Genomic DNA, 19,102 nt, shown 5'->3' with positions numbered 1-19,102 from the left:
CAGTGTCTGGCCCTTCAGAGATGGCATCAGCACTCACTCGGGTCACCTAGAGGCCACTTCTGCTGCACAGCTCCCACAGATAAGCTGGTATGAGTCATCACTTTCTAATTCCACCTGACAGCTTTTGTACAGTTTACAGGTACTCTACTCAAACAAGCGCATTAACCAGGAGAGACGAGCTCCACTCTGGTGTGTGTTGATTATCTTCCCTGAAGGGGAGTTCTGGTACGGAAGGGGGTGGGGGGAGGGATAGAGAGCAGTTAAAAGGCACTTGCTGCTCCTATGGAGGTCCTGAGTTCAGATCCCAGCATCCACATCAGGAGGCTCACAATTGCCTTTAACTCTAGCTCCAAGGGATCTAATGTCTCTTCAGGCCTCTGTGGGCACCAGCACTCACATGCACATACATACAGAAACATAAAAGTTGATTTAGGGCAGAGCTTAGTGATAGACGCTTGCTTTGCATGTATAACATGCTGGGTTCGATCCCAGCATTAAAGAAGTAATAAAAGAGATGGTTCAGCAGTTAAAAGCACTTGTTTTTGCAAAGGACGATCTCCATGAGCATCTGGAAGATACATGGTACACAAACATTCATACACATAAATAGATCTTTACATTTTTACTTTAAGAGCAATAATAATAAAACAACCTGGGACCTGGGCATGGTGGCCCATCTCCATAATCCCAGCATTTAGAAGGCCAAAGCAGGAAGATTACCAGTTTGAAGCCAGCCTGTGCTATGTAGTCAAACTCTGCTCAAAAACAAAGAGGAGTCAGAGACATCTCAACAGCTGAAAGTCCTTGCCACCAACCTCATGACCTAAGTCTCATCTCTGGGACCCACATGGTAGAGGAAGAGAAACAAACTCCAGCAGGTTGTCCTCTGACTCCACATGCATCAACACGAAGAGGTAAATAAAAGTAATTAAAATGTGAGTGAATGAATGAATGAAGAAAGAAGGGAGGGAAGGAGGGAGGGAGGAAGAAAGGAAGGAGGATGGATCTTACCTATGTAATGTGGAAAGTCCCTCCAGTTGCCTGGAAGCAGCAGAAACCAGCTGAGCTGCCTAGAAGACTCACTTAGCAGTCATTTAGACAGGGCACTCTCCAACCTGTAGAACTGCCTGAAGCAGTGTGCTCCAGGTTTTCCAGCTTTTATGAGCTGTCACCCATGCTGGGGTGAGCCTTGGCAATGCAGCTGTAGTTTTTTCATTTCTGCGCCCATAAACCCAATAAACCTCATTGGTTCACCAAGTTGGATTTGTGTGGTGCCCGTACTTTGGTCTGTGGTGGGATCTTTATCTGGGGTTGAGTGTGAGGGTGATGTGTGTTACATCTCCCCAGGGGAAGTCCTGTCGCAAGCACGCACTCCTACTCCTAACTATATTTGTTTTACTAAGTAAATGTTTTCTATCGAGGTAAAACACATACAGACTAGATCTGTAGTTTTAAAAGATTATTCTCACTATAACTACATATAGTTCTCCCAGGCACAAAATTCTTTAGCTGGTACAAAAACAAATGAAGACGTTATGAAGCTAAGTAATTTGGTTATTGGTTTTGATTTTAAAATAGGATCTCCATGTTTCCTAGGCTAATCTTCAACTTACTACAGAGCTGAGGATGACCTTGAGCTTTCATCTTTCTGCTTCTACCAGAGCAACCTGCAACCTCCTGCCTCTACTTTAAGAGTGCTGGGATTACAGATGTGGAGCATCATGCCAGGGTGCATGAGGTTACATATATAAACACCACATAGGGGTTTTGTGTGTATATCTGGATGGGTTTGTACATGTATGCATTGCCCACAGAGGCCAGATGGTCTTGTTTGAGCCTATGAAACTGGCATTAAAGACAGCTGTGAGGTACTATGTAGATGCTGGAAATTAAGTCCAGGAGTGTAACCACTGCACCATCTTTCCACTCCCCACATTTAGTATAAGGACGTGCTAAGGATCAAACCCAGAGCTTTGTGTATGCTAGACAAGCACCCTACCTACTAAGCTACATACCGCCCCAGAACTAAGCAATTTGTCTGGGGCATTCACTAGAATTCTGAATGCCTAAAATATGGCAAGCACAGTACAGTGTACTTGGAAATGCAAGTACATAATAATAATAAATAGTCTTGGTCTTTGGAAGCTTAAACTCTGGCCTGGAGAGATGGGTCCATGGGTAAAAGTGCTTTCTATGCAAGCATGGACAATTTGAGTTCAATCCCTATAACCAACACAGAGATGAAGAAAAGAACCAACCCTCCAAGGCCTTCCTTGGACCTCCATGTATGTTATGGCAAAGGCACATCCATAAACACACAATAAGCATTTTTTATTTAAATGCTAATTATCTAGTAGGACAGACAGACTTAGAAATATAATATGATATATGCTAAGGTATAAACAAGTAAAGCATCAAGGAGCAGTGAGAAATAAAGTCTTCCTAGGAAGAATGAATCACTTCACCTCTCTGTGAAAAGGCCTTTTAAAAATTTTTTCACTGTAGTTTTTGAATTCTCCGTCATTTCTGTGCCTGGAACACAGCTGGCACTAAAGCAAGTATCAGCAACACAAACAAACCGAGGACTCCTGACTTCTGTGCAGACTGTGCATCTTGGCTGCGGCTCCGCACAGGCCTGTGCGTGGATGCCAATGCTCATGGAGCTACTCTGGAGCTCCGCTCCTGAAGCCGCTTTCACAGCCAGTTTACAAACCACAAGGAAACTAAGTCTCATGAAAGTTAAACATCTTTTTGGGGGATGGTAGCTGAGACAAGGCCTCATTATATGGGCTCAGAACAACTTGCAACCCTCCTGCCTCTACCTCAAGAGTACTAGGATTAAAGATGTGGATCACCAGGGTTGGGGATTTGGCTCAGTGGTAGAGTGCTTGCCTAGTAAGCGCAAGGCCCTGGGTTCGGTCCCCAGCTCCGAAAAAAAGAAAAGAAAAAAAAAAAAAAAGATGTGGATCACCATGGTAGGATGCAAACAACAATTACTACTACTTTTTTATAATTTATTTATTAATACATTTGTTTGTTTGTTTTGAGACAGGGTCTCACTATGCAGCTCTGGCTAGACTGGAACTTGCTCTGTAGACCAAGCTGGCCTAGAACTCACAGCGATTCTTCTGCCTCTGCCTCACAAGTGCCAGGATTAAAGACATGAACCACCACACCATCTGCAAACTTTATTTCTGATCCAAGCTAAAATCTGTAACATTCAAACAGTTATTTGTTTTTGCATTTTCTACTTTGTGTGAGGGGATTGTGTATACATGTGGTCTACATGTGTAGTATATGCAAGTCTGTGTGTGTGTGTGTGTATGTGTGTAGGCCTAAGGCCAATATTAGGCACCTTTGCTCTCTCTCCCGCCACCTTTAGTTTTTCTGACAGGGTCTCTACTGAAGCTCATTGACTCAGCTAGGCTGGCTGTTGGCCAATGAGTTTCAGTAATGCTTCTTCTCAACTTCCCTCCAAGGCTGGGGTTACAGGCATGCACAACCAAGCCCAATTGTTTACATGCATTCTAGGTATCGAGACTCAGGTCCTCATAATTATAAAGGCACCTTACTAAATGAGTCATCTCCCAAGCCCTGCACAGTTGTTTGTTTTTGAGACAGGGTTCGTTCTCTATGTAGACCTGGCTTGTCACTCTGTAGACCTGGCTGGCCTTGAATTCACAAAGATTTGACTGCCTGTCTTCCCAAATTCTGGGATTAAAGTTATGCACCATTAATGCTTGGTTATCACAGTTATTTTTAATTTTTTTTGAGATAAGATCTCACTGTGTAGTCCAGATATCCTAGAACTCACTATGTAGATCAGGCTAGCCTCAAATTCATAGATCTGTTTGCCTCTGTCTCCTGAGTGCTGGGATTAAAGGCATCCATCACCTTGCCCAATATGAACAGTTTTGTTTTAAGAAGCAAATCTACACTAAATATCTCTAGCTTTCTGAACATCAGTAATACCTCAATAAAGGATGGAAAGACGCAAATGTACACTCAGAAAAGAAAAGGAATATAAAAACATGCCCGAGAGTTAGAGATTTAACTTAATGGCAAAATGTCAGTGTGTAGCATTTTACAAAGCCCCAGATTCAATCAGTCCTTAGCACTGCCCAAAAACCATGCATCTTTCACGATTCATGATCTGCTGTCTTCAAAGGACAGAGTGTTAACTACTACCTAACTAGAAATATTTGAAAAGTACATGTGGGCTAGGCACACTGGTGCATGTCTTTAATCTCAGCCCTCAGGAGGCAGGGGCAGGTGAGTTTTTGGGTTAGAGGCCAGCCTGGTCTATAGAGTGAGTTCAAACACAGCCAGGGAGGGCTACACAGAGAAACCCTGTCTTGAAAAACAAAAACAAAACATACAAAAATCAATATTTAGATCTATAGATTTCCTAGCACAGGCCAGGTCAGGAGCAAAAATGAGGAAGGCAACACTCTGTTCTCAAAGCATCCAAGGCAGAAGTTGTCAACACACATAGTCCAGGCCAATTGAGCTGTTACTCCGCAGGCACACACTGAGGAGAAGACGGAGGCTATGCACTACTGGCACTGGCTCTAACTCATCCCATAATCATTAGTCAGTGCGTGTGCCTTATCACCTGTGATTACAATGCAAACTGACTGTAAACAGTACAATATAAAAATGATATGAAAAGAAATGACATTAAATCTGATACAGTGGCATGTTACCTGTACTCCTAGCTATTCAAAGCTAAGCACTTGAGCCCAGATGTTCCAGGTCAGCCTGGTCAATCAAGGAGAATGCATCTTTTAGAAAAAAAAATCCTAAAAATCTCCAGAGGGTGGCTGGAGAGATGGCTAAGAGATTAAGAGCACTTTGCAGCCTTCCCAGTGCTCAGATTCCAGCATCCACGTGGATGGTTCACAACCACCTCTGCCTAGCTTCTGGGACTCCAATGCTCTCTCTCTCTTCTGGTCTCTGTCGGCACATATGTACACATACATATCTGTACACACACAGCTCCAGACATGATAAAAATTAAAGATCAGAGTTCTCAGGTTCCCCTCTGCTTCTCTCAAAGATATTTAGCAAGTTTGGATTTTAAAGATGTTAGGTGAGGAAAAACTGAGTTATATAAAGGACAGTGGCTGGAATTACCTGGGCCTGGTCCTTCCACTGTGCTGAAGACATACTTAAGATCTGCTCTGTCCAATAAGGTAGCCACAAACAACACATGGCTATAAGACACTTGAAATCTGATGAGTGTGGCTTGAGATGTTTTAAGTGAAAAAATACATTCTAGATTCCAAAAACTTAACATGAAAAAAAAAAAGACTCTTAAAATACTCTAGTACTAGCTTTGTTTTTTGGTTTCATTTTACTGATAATATATTTAAATACTCAGGTTTTGAATGTATTGAAGTGAGTAAAATGTTACAAAAATCAATTTCACCCCTTTTTTTTACTCTTTAATGTGGCGACTAGGAAATTTTAAATTGCATATGTGGTCCGAGTTTGTGGTCTGCTTTCTATTTCTATTGGGCAGTGCTAGTGCAAAGAGCTGTAGAACACAGGCAAAGGCACATAAACCCTTTAGGCAACCAAACACCACTGAGGATTTCCAACCTAAGTGTTTGTGGTAGATCTGGGAAGGAGCAGGAAACATAAAGCAATCTTTCAGGAAGATTAGTGTGGGGGCAACGTGTAGGGGTGAAACACTAGAGGCAGTTGTCAGTGTCAAAGGCAGCAAATGTCAAAGGGCAAACAGACTGCTCAGTTGGAACCTACACAAGGTCTCCAGAATCAACACGCTGCAGAGGGGAGAAAGAAACAAGAGCAGCTGAGACAGAGAAGAATAACAGGTGCAATGCTAACCCAGCCGAACAACCAGGCTGTAACGCTCGTCCAGTCAGCAAGCTCAACACAGTGATTTCAGACCTATCTTTATGTGGAAAGCTCTCTTGAGAGTGGCACCAAATCTCAGACACTCTCTGGAGGAGGTAGGCAGCCAAGGCTACAAGAAAGTGAAAAAATAACAGTAAATAATAAGAGTAAAAGTCAAATTCACAACATAGCCAACGAATATTTTCCAGGCGTCTGCTGTATACCTGACACTTGAACAGACTCTGGCATTAATGGCCATGAAACAGACATGGCTGTGTATCACAAGCGGGTAACTACAAAAACGAACAGGAGCTCTGAGAGACCTGAGTGGGAAGAAGGAATTAGAGGACAGTGATGGAAAGAAAAAGTCTTCAGAAGCTGGGCACGGTGGCTTACACCTACAATTCCAGCATTCAAGAGGCTAAGGCAGGCCTCGAGTTCAAGTCCAGCCAGGGCAACATAATGAACTCCAGGGATCCTGGTCCAGAGTTAGATCTTAAAAACAAAACAACACTCTGCCCCCAAAAGGGAGAGAGGGCGATGGATCCGACTCTTTTGAGGTGGCAAAGGTCTGTAATTCCTCCACTGGGGAAGTTGAGACACGAGGATCACGAGTATGAGGCCAGCTGGGCCACATAACAAGACCTAAGGAAAAAAGAAATTAAAAAACTCAAACAAAACCAGAGCTTTTCAGTGCTATGCACAGTGAATATGTCAATTAAAAAACAAAGGTTGGATGTATTTTTTTTTAAGGTGCTTGCTTAGTTCTAAAACAAGAATAGTCTCAATTTAACATTAAATTCTTAAGCTGGGTTTGGGCAACAAAGACTTAGCAGTGAAGTCTGGATTCTCCTTTCCTACCTCTCTCTGCTTCTCGGTGTTCTTTATGCTTTTCTCCCCCTAGATAATTCAGGAGGTGAAAATAAAAACGAGCAAAAGACAAAAAAAAAAAAAAAAAAAAAAAAAAAAATCAAACAGACTGGAGATTAAACCTGAGAGCTGTAAGGCTCTTGGGAGCCCTGTCCTCATCCTTACCACAATGAGAGTTTCTGCCCTACAGGCTTCAGGTAAGGATTTAAAAACTAACAGAGAGGAAGACATACATAGTGTAAGCACACAATGAACAGTAGCCAGTACTGACATGGAACAAAAGTATTGTTTTCATTTTAAAACATTTAAGAAACCCTGTCTCAAAAGACAAAAAATAAAACCCAAAAACCATTTAAGAGCTTCTATTTGGGGGAAAGATCTCAAGGATATGATGGGTTAACAGAGACAGATAGCATGGACAATTTTTGTTTTGTTTTGTTTTTTTTTACTCTTGTGAGTACTATCAGAAACTACACTACTCCGATAATCAAGTTTAAGACAAGTCGTTTAAAACAGTAAAGAACTAAACTGGGCTTCTTGAATCCAGCATTCTGGAAAGAGAGGCAAGTGGTAGATCTCTGTGAGTTCCAGGCCAGCCTGGGCTACATGGTGAGCCCGTATCTCAAAAAATGAAACAAAACAAACCACACAGAAGCACGCATCATAACCCTCATCATTGCATCTCAAGTGACAAACCAGTCTGATCTGTACTCTGGATACTGGTTATCCAGTATGTGCCTACCTGTAGAGACTACTACACTAATATCCCTCCCACTTACTACATTGATACTCACACTATACAAGTGTAAGACAACAGTCTACACACTCTGCTCTTTACAAACCACCGCGAACACATAGTTTTAACGTCAAGAACTGAAATCTTCCACAAGCGAAGAGAAACATTTCACAAAAGGCTAGGATGTGTGATTTTTGTACAGCTTACTGCTATGTTTAACTGTGAAGGAGGTACAAATGATGTTTTATTCACGGAGTCTTGGTTGGTACTCTGTTCAGAATCTAAGCAGCCAAAAGACACATGAGAAAGTATGGAGCTGAAAGTCTCAGACCGATGACCTGCACCCAAAACTAAGGACGGATGAGACGCTGTTGTTCTTGGGTGTCGTGACAGCCACTGTGGTGAATTTCGCTGGACCAGATATTTATTTAGCCATTATGGACTAACAGATCCGTTAGTTTGAAATTAAAGGGCACCAGACCAACAGAAGGTAGCAAACCCTCCCCAGGGCTGTTTCCAACTCTGTCATCCCTCCGCCCCTCGTCTGTTTCCTCAAAGTGAGCATCGCCTCTCTACAACCACCCCCACTCCCACCCCCACCCCCACCCCACGCAGCTCTCGCGGGATGCCTGTGGGACCCCGCCATCGGGTCCAGCACACATGCCTACACGCCCGCCGCGCGGGGACGCCGGATGCTCGCGCCCCACCGCCAGGCATTTGCAGCTCCGAGGGCCCTAGGCGACACGAAGCGCTCGGATCCTCGCCGGCCCACCCGGAAGCCCTTTCCTCCGCTCACACCTGCAGGCGCGTGACGCCGGTCTGTCCCGGCCCCAATACTTGGGACATCCCGGCCCTCACGACCGACGTGACCGTACGTCCCTCACACACCCCTCCCCCGCCTCACGTCTGCACATCGCGATCCCACAGCGCGCCCCGGGCGAGCGCCCCAGCCCGCCGCGGCCCACCCGGGTCGCGCGCGCTCCCCCCGCCCCTCCCGCCCCTCCCGCCGGGCTCGCTCCGGTCGCGCGCGCTCGCGAAGACACGCACACGCTGCACTTAAGCGGGCCGTGCCGCGCGCCCCCGAGGACGTCCTCAGTCGCCCACCCTGGGCCGCCCCGCTCCGCCGGGCGGCTCGCGAGAAAAGAGAAGGCCCTCGCGGCCCACGGTCCTCACTCACCGCTGAGCCGCGCCGGCTCCGAGAGCGCGTCGTTCCGCTGTGGAGCCCAGCGGTGACCGCGGTCTCCGCTTCTCCGCAAGCTGTAGAGGCGACGTCGCGGGGAGGCTGAGAGGCTAGGGGGGTCACTGTCGCTCGCTTCACCTTCCCGAAGCTCGGGGACCCCAGAAACTAAAAACAAAATAAACAAACTTTCCCCTCCGCCTCCCTCCCCCAAAACCACAACACAAACACTCTGGCGCCCGCCCACAGCCCCACTCCATTGGCCGCAGGCAGGATGCCTCTAGTTTTCACTGGTTAGCTTTCGTGCCCGTCAAGTTGCTGTTCCTCCTCTCTTAAGTCCTCGCCGCTGTCGTCTCTCCTCATTGGCTAAGTGCTTCCCGTTTGCCGAACTGGGATTGGCTGAGCGGCCTGCGCCAATCATGAGGGGACACACCCCCTCAGCATCCCAGAGGCCGCTTCCTCGGTCGCGGACCCAGAGAGACGAAGGGGAAACTAGAGCATGATGGCGGCGGAGCTCACCCAGCGCAGTCATTATCTCTTCCTTTTTTTTTTTTTTAAAACTCATTAATGCTTCTCCAGGGACTGTTTCTCCCAAGCTCCTTTCACCACTCGAGACTGCACTAATAACGGAATCTATACGTGCAGGCTCCTTGATTTATCCCCTCCGAATTGCTGAGTGTGGGTTGGTTGTGCGTCATTGGACTGTCAGGGTGTCGCTCCCGAGTCACATCCTTAAGCTATTGGTGGAACAGCCAGAAAGCGGCTAACAACAAGGCCCCATGCTATTGGTTTGATTTCACTGTTTCCCCCGCACCCCACCCCCGACCCCCGTCATCTTATTGGGCATTCCGGTGTTGTCCGTCAGATCCGGATTCGCCACACTACGGTTAGGCTGAGAAGTGGGGCGTCTTTGGTCATTGTAAGTTGACAGTGGTAACTACTATAATTTATTGTATTTTATTCCAAATACGGTGCGCAATTCTTTATAGAAACTATCTGATTAAACCCTAGTTTTACAGAAAGCAAAGCCAAAAAGAGGTTAAGAGACTTACCCAAGGTCACCCATTTAGAAAGAAGTTTGGGGCCATACATTGGCTCCTAGGCCTGTCTGACTCGCTTACATGCCTTAGTATCTCAGAATAGTATCTGTCAGTCAACCCAACATCTTGAAACTGTTTCCTTCAGAACCCAAATTCCTTATTCAGCTTCTGGCAATTAGAAAGAGTGTCATTAACATTATTGGAGACTAACTTTGGAGAGATTGTAATTTTCTCCATGGTATCCCGCTCCTAGGAACCGTTCTTCCCCATTCTAAGTATAACAATACATTTTTCCTGACAAGAAGCACACACAAGTCTATATTCTGTATTCTGTTTCTTTGGCTTTGTAAATGGCTTTTTTTTTTTTCTTTTTTTTTTTTTTTTTTTTTTTTTTTACCATTCTTATATGCCCAGGCAACACTCATACCCACCTCTAACCATCTTCAGCTCGCTCCTTTGGAAGAATATCCAAGAGTTTGAAATTAGGAGAAATTAAGTCTAGAGTGAGATAAAGAGTAAATCCTTTTAGAAATAATTGATTGCGTGCAAACAGAACAGTCCTCTGCCTCCTGGAAAGCTTCCAGAAGCTGCTGATGTCGAGCGAGCCGTGTGTGTGCTCCTGGCTTCTGGCCACTGGATTCTTTCTCTGTGACAGCTTTAATGGAAATGAATCCACATTTCAGCCAGAGGAGGGCAGGATGCTTTGGACCCACTGCCAGAGTGCCTTCCTCCAGCCTCTGGGACTGAAATGATCTCCAGGAACCTACTGCTGAACTCTAACCCACATCTGGGTATATTAGCATTTTACCATCCTAGATCCCTATTCCTTGTAGCCGAGGCACTTCATGGCCTGTGTTTCCCTTCCCTATCCACGCTGTTGTGTAATCTCACTGGCACCGCTTTAACAATAAAACGGCCACTGTAGCACAGCAATAGGCTCTTTACAGCCTTTCAGCACAGGAAGGCAAGGAATTTCACAAGCATCAGTTAAGAGCAAATGACAGGTATTCCTAGGACAACTCAAGGGCGAGAAGGAAATCACAAGTCAAATTCTAACAAAGGGCCTAAAAAGGTGAAACCGGATGGCTCCAAGGGCAGAGTTAACGCTGGCATTCCAAATGGAGATTAGGAACGAGAAAACACGATGAGAAGTGTCAGGGGTTCAGACCTTCCCGGCCTTCAAAGTTGACTTTTTTTTAATCACAAACTATTTACTTCTATGATTATTTAAATGTATATATATATGGTGTGTGTGTGTGTGTGTGTGTGTGTGTCCCATGGAGGCCAGAGGATGACTCTGGGTATCCTGGAGCTGAGCTGCCTCCAACACTGGTGTTGAGAATCAAACTTAGGTTCTCTGGAAAAGTAGCAACTGTTTTTTTTTTTTAACCACCAAGCCATTGTCTCCGTCCCTTGTGCCTCAGTCCTAACCCTCAAGATGATGGTTGGTTTCATATGAATTATTGGGCAAATCTCTGTGGTAAGTTCTTTGAAATAGTTTTCTTCTTTGTGTCCCTTTATACTGATCTGTCTATGAAAGACCCTCCCCCAATAAATAATTGTCCAGTAATTACATAGTGAGTTTATTAAGAGCTTTCCTAAGGTCCAAGGGTTGCTCCACAGATAAAAAAAAAAAAAAATTTCTTTGTTGCCAGGAAGCTTGCTGTTGTGGAGTGAACAACAGGTAAAAATAATCATAGTGTAGTGCTGTGAGACCGGGTCCTGGGAGAATATCAGAGGGACTGGGGACCTGGTCTGGGAAGGATAGGGCTCTTGACTTTCAAGAGTGACTTCTACAAGGACTACAAGACAAGTGTGGTTAGCCAGGAAGAGGGTAACAGGTGGTGACCTGCTAATGGGAGGAAGAGAGAAAGAGAAATGTAGGAACATCTAGGAGTGGCCCCAAGTCTATTCTTCCTATAAGCCATGTCTTCCCCATGTCTATAGAAGACTGCTTTTCTGACAACAATATTAATGTTGAAAAGCCAAGTATATGGACACAGACCTGTAATCCCAGCATCTGAAAGGCTGAGGCAGAGGTGGAGGCTGGGGGCTGGTGGGTAAGAGAGTTTAGAGCCAGCCTAGGCTATACAGTAAGACTCGTGTCTAAGAAAAAAAATCTAAAAAGTAGCACTGAGTAAATGGAACATCTGCTCAATACAACAATACAGAATGTTTTGAAGTAGGAAATAAACACTTCCTACAATCCCATTCTGTAGTCACCCGCTCACAGAGGAGCCTGCATGCCTTCCCGTGGTCTTTCAGGAATAGAAACACACATAGGTTTCATCCTCCAGCAAACAGTGGGATGTGATGCAGCCTTGCCTGAGTGCTGAGATCCCTCATTCCTCTGAACTACAGCTCTGGCCCGAATTTCTCCTCACTTTCTATACAGATAGGAAGAAAGCCAATAAATCGGTAAAATATTTATGGTGGAAGACCAAGGTTTCAAATTCCCGCTGGAGTCAATGTCAGGATTTACAGGTGTGAAGGTAAAGTTAATGAATTGGTTGGAGGTGTTTCCTGGGCTCCCTGTCATTGCTAGAGGCTTCCTAGCACACTTTGGTGACTGTGGAATCAACTGGAATCCAGAAAGGCAGTCCAGGGTAGCATAGTCTCTTCATTTCCTCTCAGGATGCCACTTGGAGAAAATGGTTTTTGGTTGGTTGGTTTGCTCAAACCCGCCCAGATTTGAAGACAAAAAGCCCCTGCACATTTGTATACTGGCCACGTGCACTATGTTCTTGGAACCCTGTACTATTCTGGGAGTGTTGTATATGGTGTTCTATAAGCTGGCTTTCTGCTGGAGAAGGCAGATTTAATGAGTGACCGTTGCCTTGGATGGCGACCAAAAGCATTCCCAGCCATCCCAAGCAACAGCCTTCCTTTATCTCCCTTGAGAGACTGTGCTGTGATCTCTGCCCTTAGCCTGGACAGGAGCCAAACCAATAGGAACTTTTGCAAATGATTCTGCAATGACCCATAGGCCCAGGGCAGTTATAGCCAACTAGATCTATCCCAGTTCTGACTTCTGGGGCACAAGCAGAAGACTGGTCTTTCAATGCTCTGAGACTTTTTTGGCAAGATTTGTAAAGCATTCTTTAATTCTCAGAGCTCCTAACAAGGAGGTGGTCCCCGTAAAGGATCCTAATCCAAAAGTCAAGGTGACAGCTGACAGCTGAGGCTGATTACTGGAGCATGGGCGTGTCGGTAACCAGTAACCTGGAGCAATGGGGGAAGGGAACATGCTAGAGGGTGTAGATGACAGAGGACAGGCTCATAGGCTTTTATTACCTGTATGGTAGCATTTATTATGCAACAAAAGCCCTTGAGATAGACGCTGTGTCACTTCCAAATCACCTGTAGGTTTTTATGACTGTGTTTCCTGAAAAGTGACTCTGCTGAGCAGTGGACACTTGACCCTTTGGGTGTGTTAGCCGATTCTAGACACAGAGAACCTTAAAATGTGGTTATCCACAAGCGCGCCCCCCCACCCCGTGCACCTCCCCCCGCCCCCCCCGCCCCCCCGTCGTTGACGAATACCGTATGTTAGAACTGTACTGCGGGCTTTGCTTGGATTACAACGGCTAATATTTCCCACAGTGATAGTTCTCACTTTCCAGACAGAAAAATAGAGGCTCAAGAGGGTTAACCAACTTGTTCCAGGTTACCACGGGGAGCAGCTGAAGCCAGGTAGCCTGACTCAAACAAGTGAGCTCTTGCTCTTAAACCTATGGTGGCTTGAGAACTTGCAGTGCAACTGGAGAGATGCGTCCCTACAGGAACAATTTGACTTACCCAACCACCTCCAAGCTCCACCGCAGCCCTCAGCCGCCCTGTTGTTTCCCTACAAACTCAGGTAAAAAAAAAAAAAAAAAAAAAAAAAAGGGCATGCGTCTTCCTGGCTGAGCTACGCCTCCTGGTGGCCTTTTCTTGCATTCCAACTAGGACCGGGTTTTTTTTAAAAAGATCCTTCTTTCCCTCTGGGCTCTCATCCCAATAATATAGCCTATGACCCTTTCCACCTTGGTCATTGTACCTTCCTTCTCTAGCCCTGACTTTCCCTAACTCGACTGAAACCAGTTTTCCTAAGCTCATCTATAACCTGTTTTGTGGCCGAGATCCAAGATACTTTCCCAGGCCCGTTTCCATGACTTCCCCACTATGTTTTACTCTGAGATTTCGCTCTTTCTTTGCTTCCCAAAATAACCAGCTTCCCTCCTACCTCCACAACTGTTCATGAACTTCCCCTGCCATCTCTTTGTGTAGACTCTTTCAAAGGACCTGCATGTTCTTCAGGCTTTCCATAGCAAGGGCTAAGTCCTTATCCTGCCTTCACCTCCAAGTCTACTGCCTGAGTGCTGACATTATGGGTGTGCGCCATCATGCCCAGTTCTCCATGCATGCCAGGCAAGCGCTCCACCAAGCTTCATCTCTAGCCCCAAACATAATTTATAAAACTGGTATGGAACGAAAACTCAAGGATTCTTCTTTTTAAATTATTAAGATTTTTCAGGGCAGGAGAGATGGCTCAGCAGTTAAGAGCACTGACTGCTCTTCCAGAGGTCCTGAGTTCAATTCCCAGCAACTACATGGTGGCTCATAACCATCTGTAATGGGATCTGATGCCCTCTTCTGTGTGTCTGAAGACAGCTACAGTGTATTCATATACATAAAATAGATAGATCTTTAAAAAATTTATTAAGAGTTTCAGAAATATTAAATATGGACATGTCACTTTCTGGACGTGTGGCTGTGTGAGCCATGAAGCTGGCTGTCATGCCAAGCATACAAACATTAGGCTTCTTTGTCCTTTTGAGGAAAGTAAAGTAGCAGAGGGAGTAATTGCCAAGGGACATATTGTTTTAAATCAATGAATCTGGAAAACAACAATTGTCATTTGTCACCCAAAACAAAACAGATTTACCATGTCTGCCTGTCCAGGTTGTGTAAAAAGTCACACGAAAACACCCTGTGAGCATGGTTCCCTCCCCAGAAGCCCTTGGCCTGGCCATGGCATCCCTGTGGGGTGTGTGTGTGTGTGTGTGTGTGTGTGTGTGTGTGTGTGTGTATGTGTGTATGTGTGTATGTGTATGTGTGTATGTGTGTGTGTGAATGTGTGAATGTGTGTATGTGTGTGTGTATGTGTGAATGTGTGTGTGTGTGTGTGTGTGTGTGTGTGTTAGTGACCGTGGGGAGCATGTAGTGGTCTGAGTGCTCTTTTGCGTGCTTGAGTGTTTGTGTGAGTGTGTGTGTGTGTATATGTGTGTTTGTGTGTGTGTGTATGTGTGAATGTGTGTATGTGTGTGTATGAGCATGTGTATGTATGTATGTCTATGTGTGTATGTGTATGTGTGTGTATTATGTATGTGTGTGTATGTGTGTGTGTATATGTGTGTGTGTGTGTGTGCGTGTGTGTTATCTGTAGCTCAAGACACTCCATCCTCCTGGTCCTGTGAATCTGCACTTTCTTCAAAGCGCTGTCTAAACCCCTCCCACCCCTCCCCTTATGCGGGGATTCTCCCACGCACTACAGCTTCACCCTGGCATCCTTTGGAGTCCGAGGTGAAAGTAACCTCAGGCACAGGCTGGCCACAGGCATAAGCTAGACCCCAAAAAAGCACACGACTGTCATTGCCTTGAGGCAATCCCAGAAGGCCTGACAGGAAATGGCCTCATTTGCCCACCACACATCCAGAACAACTTGCTGCCAACAACAGAGAGGTCTTGGGGACAGACATTGTCTGTCCTCAGTCTGTCCTTAATTGCTCCGTCTTTAATGCTTCCAACTCTAAATGCTTCTCTCTAGGCTTTTCATGGCTCCCTGGGGGTTATCCCAGGAACTGCCTCTTGCTTCGGATTCTCATTTGAACTCCACGCCCAGGTCAAATGCCTTCTCTGGGCTTCTGTATTCCTTCAGCGTGCCCGTCCTAATGCCTGTCTTCCTCTGTCCTTGGAGTACCTCAGACACAATGAGTTGTCAGTGAGTTGTTTCGTCTTTAACGAATAAGTGAAAAAAAAGTAAATATTAAAGCTCTAGGGGGCTGGAGAGAGGGCTCAGAGGTTAAGAGCACTGACTGCTCTTCCAGAGGTCCTGAGTTCAATTCCCAGCAACCAACATGGTGGCTCACAACCATCTGTAATGGGATCTGGTGCCCTCTTCTGGTGCCTCTGAAGACAGGGACAGTGTAGTCATATAAATAAAATAAATAAACCTTAAAACAAACAAACAAAACAAAAACCCTTTAGGCTCTTGCATGTCCGCCTAGCACAGGGCATCCAATGGGCACATCTGATAACATGAAATGAGGGAAAATCAACAACTGCTCCTGAGTTTCCCTTGGGAGGAGATGTCGGGATTCCTCACAGCAGAGCAATGACACACGTCGAATGAGATGATGGAGAGAGAGAGAGGGAATACAGGTGGGAGGGAGTATCCTGGGTGAGACACCAGCAAAGCGGAGTGTGCTGTCCCAATCCAGCCTGCCACCTGTCACTACAGCCTATGAACTCAGAATGGTTTTTCCATCTGAATTAGAGTTCTAGTGCTAGGAATCGGACCGAGTCTTACACAGCACGCTAGGCTCACAGGCTACAACTTAGTTTTATAGCTTCAGTTTGAGCGTTTACATTTTTATTTAGAACTTTTTGGTTTTAGTCTTAAGTACATACATGTATATGCATGTGCCTGCAGCGGTCAGAAGAAGGGGTCCGATCCCCTGGTGCTGTAGTTACAGGTGACTGGGGGTTGCCTGATGTGGGAGCTTGACTCTTCTGGAAGAGCAGCAAGTGCTCTTAACCAATGAGGCATCTCCCCAGCCCTGAGATTTCACATTTTTTCAAATGATTAAAAGAATCACACTACTAACACGTCTTGTCACAGTCACCAAGTCTGTGCGGATATTTCCAGCACCCATAAGTTTTATAGAAACTCAGCTGTGCGAACTTGCTTATGTACGGTGCGTGGCTGCCTCGGTGTCATTCTGAGGTCAGAACAGGCAGCACAGGTCACAAAAGCTTTTTTAAAAATGAGGGACACGGGGTTGGGGATTTAGCTCAGTGGTAGAGGGCTTGCCTAGCAAGCGCAAGGCCCTGGGTTCGGTCCCCAGCTCTGAAAAAAAGAAAAAAGAAAAAAAAAAATGAGGGACACAGTCTCACTCTGCAGACTTGCAACAATCCTCTCTGCTTCAGCCTCACGAGTGATGGGATTAGAAGGGTGACCATCAGATTTGGTGAAAGCCCAGAGCATTTCCTCCTCTGACCCTTTGCGTAAAGCGCTTGCCCACACCACACCTGCCTGAGTTAGAGAGGGATGCTGCAAGCTGTCATCTGGCCACAAGGTGTCAGCCCTTCTCCACCAATGCTTCCACCCACCTCAGCTCCCAGGACTCCTGGGGCTCCTCCCAGTGTAGTAATTGTAAGAGTAACCAGGCAGCCATTGGCAGAGAAGGTAGGTGAACACACCTGAGGGAGTTTGAAGTTTTATGAGGGGAGAATGCCAGGCGGGTGTGGCACCTAGTTGGCTGGCTTTCTCCACAGTACAGAAGCCTGTCTTTGGTTTAAGCTTTATTTGTATTTTTATTTACAGTATTCCCTCTAAACAAGGAGCTAAAGTTGTCCATCTCACCCAAACCTATGAGTCTAGAAAAGTGAGGTTTTCAGGAAACCAGCTATGTTTGCTGCCTTCTGAGGCAGGAGCATGGAACACATGGGGAACACAGGTTCCTGTCCAACCAAGTGGTTTTGGCAGGTTTTCTCTTCCCTACTTTCAGTACCTGGGCCTTGTAACTCCCTCTAGGTGAACAAGTACTTAGTCCAGTGTGCCAGCCAAGAACCATCTAACCCTGACTAATTGCCAGGGTAGGTAGGCGCACGGGAGAATCCGCCAGAAAATACTTTTGGAAGCTCTAAGCCTGTGGCTTCTCATGCTGGAGGCTTTGCCCTGGGTGAGTGTCCTCCATATGACATATAAGGAAGCCCAGATTCTAGAAGTAGGCCTGATGGGTCCTTAGCCATACAGTGCCTGGGACAACCTATTCTACTTCATGTCCCACGAAAGTCACCACAAACAGCACACATCCACTCCTCTTTTTTCAAGACACGGTCTCATTATGTCGCTCTGGCTGTCCTGGAACTTGCTCTGTGGACCTAGCTGGCCTCGAACTCACAGACACCTGCCTCCCTTTGCCTCCCAAGTGCTGGGATTAAAGGTGGTCACTACTGTCACCTGGCTTCAGCCACTCTGCTTTCAAACATTGCCTTCCTCTGTCACTGTGTCCCCAGGCCTGGTGCCCAGGGACAATTCACTACCAACAACAAGCAGTGAGCCGCCTTTTCCTATCAAGTCTCCTAAGCTTCAAGCCATATCTAAGAGCCTCACCAGGGAGTCAAAGCTGCCAGTAGGGAAATTTAAACCATAAAGCAAGATTCTTGGCATACAATGGATTTTCCCCCCTTTGGAGCCATGGGCGCTGAGGGCGCGCCTTCTGTTCTTGCCTTTTGTGCTTTTCCTCCTGCAGGCTCCCACATGCTTGCTGGCTTCCCGGCAGGTCCTAGCTCATCTCCTGTGACACAGGCTCCTATTCCTGAAGCTGCTTTGGGGTATCTTTAGACACTGCCACAGCTTCTAACCACTTTCCTGGATAGAAAATTCTGTCCGAACGGCTGTTGTGGAAAGGCAGAGAGACAGTGCACTAGGATGTCCCCATGACTGGACTCCAGCCATGACTTTCTGGGAACTTTGTACTAACCTGCCAATCTCAAGGTCCATCTTCGCTTCCCTTTGAAAGGACTCGGGTGTGTATACGTGAATGATGATGATGATGATGATGATGATGATGATGATGATGATGATGATGATGTCGTGTGCCACCATGCATACATGGAGATTAGAGAATAACTTTGGGGAGCTGGTTCTTTTCCACCCTACGTTCTGGCATCAAACCTACATCACCTTGTACAGCAAGGGACTTTACCCACTGACCAATCTTGCTGGCCCCCGCTGTCCAATTTTCGACCGTTTGTTTGGCCAACAGATACTGAGAGGATACTGTGGTTATGGCGCTGAGCCGACAGATATGGTCTTTGTGCTCAGAGCCCGGCCAAGGAAGAAAGGGCAGCTGTCATGCCATGCAGCAGAGCATGCTGTGTGGGAGCAGCGCCCTCCCTGCTCACCGCTGGCTCTCTAGAGTGCACTCCTTCCACCTAGACCAGGCTCCACTCACTGAGCCCAGGGTGCCATTCTGGAGCAGATCCTGTGGTTCTGGAAACTCAGGACAGATGATTCATGCCAGCCACTGGGCCCTGTAGGCAAGAGGAGCTGAGTGTAGGGAACGCCTGGTGATAAACCACAGTCATGACACGGGTAGGGCTTCTTAGCTGCCGAGGGGCACTTTGTCCTGTTTACCCAGATTGTGG

General features: G+C 46.2%; 1 protein-coding gene across 7 annotated transcripts in view; it reads right to left on the bottom strand.

Annotated features, from left to right (window-relative positions):
• The window catches only part of Tnrc6b (trinucleotide repeat containing adaptor 6B), a 207,387-nt gene extending 198,494 nt beyond the window's left edge, over positions 1 to 8,893 (bottom strand). For 6 of the 7 annotated variants that reach the window (XM_032918140.1, XM_032918161.1, XM_032918150.1 and 3 more), the window contains exon 1: positions 8,646 to 8,893. The gene's annotated coding sequence lies outside the window, so the exon portion shown is untranslated. The remainder of the gene's footprint in view (positions 1 to 8,645) is intronic. The other variant, XM_032918159.1, reaches the window with a different exon arrangement.
• Positions 8,894 to 19,102: the final 10,209 nt, after the last annotated feature.

The sequence above is a fragment of the Rattus rattus genome, chromosome 1 (assembly GCF_011064425.1).
Source record: "Rattus rattus isolate New Zealand chromosome 1, Rrattus_CSIRO_v1, whole genome shotgun sequence".
Classification (NCBI taxonomy): Eukaryota; Metazoa; Chordata; class Mammalia; order Rodentia; family Muridae; genus Rattus; species Rattus rattus.
This window is presented reverse-complemented; position numbering and strand designations above follow the sequence as displayed.